The sequence below is a fragment of the Drosophila yakuba genome, chromosome X (genome assembly GCF_016746365.2).
Source record: "Drosophila yakuba strain Tai18E2 chromosome X, Prin_Dyak_Tai18E2_2.1, whole genome shotgun sequence".
Lineage (NCBI taxonomy): Eukaryota > Metazoa > Arthropoda > Insecta > Diptera > Drosophilidae > Drosophila > Drosophila yakuba.
In genome coordinates, this window is record NC_052526.2 from 15,905,085 (window position 1) to 15,910,612 (window position 5,528).

Below are 5,528 nucleotides of genomic sequence, written 5' to 3' on the forward strand. Positions count from 1 at the left end.
TGACATATTTTAATCAGGTTTCTGCTTATTGAGGAAGTTATTCAAAGCAGTTGCCCAAATAAAGTTTCATTAAATAGCGAAGGTACCAATCATTTACTCAACGTTTAAACGTAAGATTTGTTTTGCGATTGAACTAGGCAAGCCATTAAATCCATCACTAATCACGATATTTGCAAGAGTATCTAGTGTTTTTCAGCAGTGCCAGCCAAGTTTTTGGCACTTGTTCGTGTGGCTCCGTTGCGATTGGAATCGAATCGGATAGGAATGGATAGGAATGGATAGGAATGGATCGGATCGGATCGGATCGAAGGGGCTAAGCCGAGCTATGGACGTGGACAATTGGAAGATTGATGACTGTGCCACAGTCTATGGCTAATGATTCAAAGCGGGCCGATACTAAGCCCCCATATCATTCGATACCATCCTAACTGTCCGTTCCCGATCTAGACTGAACCACCGTTGCGGACTCACCCGTGGACTTCTTGGCTCGCGTGCGTGGGTTTAAATGGGTTGAAATGGTTTGGAATGGATTGTAATGGGGTTTGGGTTGGGTTGGGCAATTGGTGTTTTTCGGACAGGAAAAACAGTTGCGTCGCACAAAATTCTTACTGAAAAGCGGAAATTTTTCATCGAAAATAATAATCACTTAAATGGCAGGAACGAGCAGAATTTCCCATACTCAATCATCATTTGGCTAAAGATTTCTTTTGTTGTAAATTATACATTAGGAGCCCGTGTGATTTATGCCGTTTAGCTGAGTTCATTATTTAGCCAACTCGATTCCCAAACGATGTGAAGAGCTGACGGGAGATTGATATTTAATTAACTGTGACTTGGTAAACAAAATGGCCAGCGAAAAACTTACACTTGGTTCTTGGGTGCTATATTTATAATTTTCAACACTTAGCACCCGAACATCTTTTTACTGCCAATAGTGACAGCTGTTTAAACCGTTTAATGATTATTTACAATATTAACAATATTAACGAACTGTTTGCAGTAATTCATACAACTCGTTGACCATATTGATGAAATAGCCGCATACAATGCTGATTCACACCTTCCATATTCCCAGTTTTCAAGGCTCGCTTTTATCTATGTACTTTACCTGCCGAAAAATAAAAATATCATAAATAAATTTCTTTATAATTAAAGTACTCCACTTTAAGGCTGTGAATCACTCGCATTGCCTATTTTAAGTTCGACACTTGAACGCCCCGAAAATCGCACAATTTTAATTAAAATCTAGCACTTAAAACGTAATCAGAGAAATTTAATGGTCTTTTGCATTAGCTAAAAGCTGTCTAAGGATGAGTAGGGAAATGAGCACTTTAATTTAGCTATCTGCTGCTGAAGTGGAAACTCGCTGCGGCTCAGAAAAAGTTAATTAAATTGTTTTATACGCATGTCTGCATTCAGACATCCCAATTCACACAAGTAGCCGCCAGCAACGAACAAAAGGAAAATAATATAATAATAATACTCATGTCGCAGAGGAGTTGGGTGAATCGATGGATCGGCAGATCGAGGCGGATGGAAACCAATTGGGTCCGGCGCAGAGCGGTCTGCCGATCGCAGATGTATCTGTATCTATATGCGTTTCGGAAGCTACATACATATATCTACAGCGGCTTGGCCAAGTGTTAATTGTTCTTAGCCATTAATAATTGATTGAATTAATGAATGAACGACGGCAGCAGACGATAACGACGACGAACTCGAACTCAAGTTCGAACTCGAGCCAAACCGAAACCGAAATCGAATCAAATGTTGCTGCAGATGATGAAATGCTGGGTATCCGATCCGATGGCTTAGGATGGCATAGTATAGTAAACAATGGCTATTATATGGCTGCCGTATGATACAATGATACAATGATACAATGATACAATGATACAATGATACAACGATACGAGGCAGTGAACTTGAAAAGGTTATTAAAAATTCAAGTGCGGTAGTCGGGGCGCTAAGGCAAATACCCGTGCTCGTATATATTCGTCGCTGTCTGACCCACATGGGTGTCGCCAGATCGGCCAGATAAATAGCCCTATATGTGCACAGTTATAGCCAACTCTTGTCGCTTTCCGTGGCACTAGATTTACAGTTCGCAGAGCTCGTAAAGTGATTTGCAATTTGCTAAGGCCAAACACAAACACCGCGAAGCATGGTCCACGAATTCTAACGCACTCCTTATCGCCAAAAGATCCCAAAAGATTTAACAGATCTGTGAAAATATCGCTGGGCTGGTTAGTCAGCGGCTTCTGCTTCAGATTAGAGTAACTGCATGGCAGAGATATGGTTTTCTGGAAACCGTAAAATAAGTACTGAGAAGATTCCACCCAATAGTGCAATCCAATAACTATGGATATCTACACAAAGTTCCCATTATTTTTACAACGCATTTTTGGGTGGCACAAACTCATTACCATACTAAATACCGTTTGGTAAAACTAGTTACATTCCAGTCGAATTCTTTGCGACCAAATTTGAATATATTTGCTTTATAAACAAACTTCCAGTTCTAGAGATCTAGATCTATCTTATCGCAAGCGGTGGCTTATCTCTCGCATTAGTCAGCCCAAAAGAGCTAAGTATCTTGTGATGACTGGTATGGATTTTGTCTTTGTTTTGGGGGGCTTCACTTTGGTTATGCAACTTCACACCGATTTGATTAATAGAGCTTCAGGTTCAGAATATAGCCTATAGATTATAGCCTTTGGCAGATACTAGCACGTGTCGCGCCTCCAATTAGCGCCCCATCTCGCAGTTACATAGTACATACACTATCATGTGGTGCCAGCGATAATTGTATAAGCCATTATGACTGGAAGTCACATCGCATCGCATCGGATCTCCCACCGCCCATTGGCATCCGGGTGACGCATTCAGGAGGCCAAATGAATCAGTCTTATATACACACACACACACACACACACCATAATATACTATACTTCACTATACTATATATGCACATGTACGCACTCGATCCTAACCGAGTCAGCTTGGGGCAGATCAGTGCAGATTGTATTGTGCCTTGGGTGTTTAATTGAAATGGCAGATGGTGGGGGTATCGAATCGCGATATCTAATAAATAAAACGACAATTAAACGAGGGACAACGCTCGCTGCTGCCACCCCACTCCTCCCCATTTCCCTTCAATGTATCTATGGATGTGGATATACATATATCCACATATACATGAGATACACGAGATTGATAACAGCGACACTGTTTGTCCGCCTGATGACGTCGACAAGTTTAAAGCGATCTGCACTTTGGTATTATTCCACTAGGATCAATTGCGCAGTGCAAAAGGCGTTCAAAGAGTGGACACTGAAAAGTAAATATTTCCAAAATAAATATTAAGTATACGCAAGCGTATAAGGGTTTCTAAACGACACGTGACTTTAAATCATATAATTATAAATATACAATATAAACACTCGATATATAAATTGGAGTTTAAAATATATTTGAAAACCAGCAATTTTCGAATAACAAATGTGGGTTATAGCCTGGCCTTGAAACCGGGTTAAACGAACCGAAATCGTTCAATAGCTTACTCGGGCGTATTTACACAAAAGAAACGTATATGTTTTGTTTAAACATAAAGTTGACAGAAAACGAGAAATGAAAGGAACCACCGCTTAATGGCGAAACAAATGTTCTTTAGACCGAGTTTCCAGCCAAATTCTCGCGAAGCAAGAAGGCCAAAACATTGCGGATATGGTAAGCTCGATTGCTAGATTGCTCGCTTATGAACTATATATACATACGTTCCATATACTTGTGGATGGGCCCGCATCTGTGTATCAGCATAAATATACTTACTCTTACTCTCATGTATCCGTATCCATATATCCATATCGTGACGTCGGAATACCGAAAATTGAGATACAAACACCGAGAAGCGATGAGGAGACGACAATAAACGACAACGTCGTTCGTTTAAGCAAACAAATAAATAATTAATAAATTAAAAATGAAACGATAAAAATTGCTTGACGGCTTGTCTGGCTCTTTTGTTTCTGCCCCCCCCCCCCCCCCCCAACAATTATGGAAGCATTGGAAGTTGGGGGGCTTTTGTTTTGTTTGTCCATCCATCCGTTTGTTTGTCGTCGCTTCGCTCCAAACAATTGCATTTGAGGGGAGCCTATATCTCTGATATCGCATATGTATCACATATAACCGATTTAATGTGCCATATTCCTCGATTTATCAATGGCGTTGCGCCAATTGTTGTTTCATCTCTTCCATTAACGGCAATTATTGGCAATTATCGAATTAAGATGTGCTAAAATTGGGGGGGCTATATGGCCGAATCGGGGGGATATGGCGATATCGCTGCCGCTAAATCCAATTTTCAATATATGCATCCCCACAAGCACACACTCACTCTCACACACACACACACACACACACACACACACACAATCGGATACTCCACGAAAGTGGGCGTGGCATCAGATAATTTCTAATGAAAGTTGAAAAGAGCCGCTGGAAGCGATTGGCTGGCGTGTGAATCCCACATGCTGCGCAGTCGACTTCCGCACAGTGGGCCCAAGTTCAAGAACTCCAATTTCACGATCACTAATTAACAACGGACAAAATGAAAACTAAGAAATATCAAAACTCCTCTGTAAATGTTGATATATTATTTACATTAGAAATGAACCCCAAAGGTTAGCTCGTTAGATGTAGATATATTTTTTATTAATGGTATTAATTGCATTATTTGTATTCAGTTCATGATTCAAATCTAGTGTGACTTTATATATTTGGTTTGAAAAACGTAATGAACGTAATTTGCCAGGTGGCTACAGTTTACCAAATCACTTTGAATTTCTTTAATTTCTTAAGTCAACGTTATTAAAGTAATTGACATGCAAATGTAAGAAAACACAGTTTGCCTTGATTTTGATTAATATTAATTATTTGCATATTATTTGTATTATTTGATATGTAAAACGTAATAGGCAGTGTGCCAACTAGGAAATATATTTACCAAATCAATGTGATTAGATTAATTTGCTGGTCGAAACACCGATTTGCATTTGATTTTCAGAAATTCGAATGGGATAGTAAAATTCGAATTCGAAAGAGAAATTTTCGCGATCTTAACATTCTTACGATGCTTTAAATAGGTTCCTTGTAATATTTGTGAACATGTTATTTTGCACTTAAAATATATTTGATTTGTTAAAACGTAATAGGCAAACTGCCAAGTGGCTAATGTTTACCAAAACAATTTGATTCAATTATTCCCCCGTTTCTTTTTTTTTTTTTTGTATTTTTGTGTCTGGGCAAATAGCCAACTGGCATTTTCCGCTTTCTGGCCCACTGTGCGATGCAGGGCCAACAGAAATCGGAAAAAAGCTCGTGATCTTTCTCTTCGCTCACTTCATCTCCATCTCTTCGCATCGCTCTCTTCTGCAGCCGGCTGCGACGCCAACAGCGACGCCGGCAGCGACGTCGACGGCATGCAAACAGGATCTGAGCGTATATTACGTAGCGCCGGGCTTTAAGCC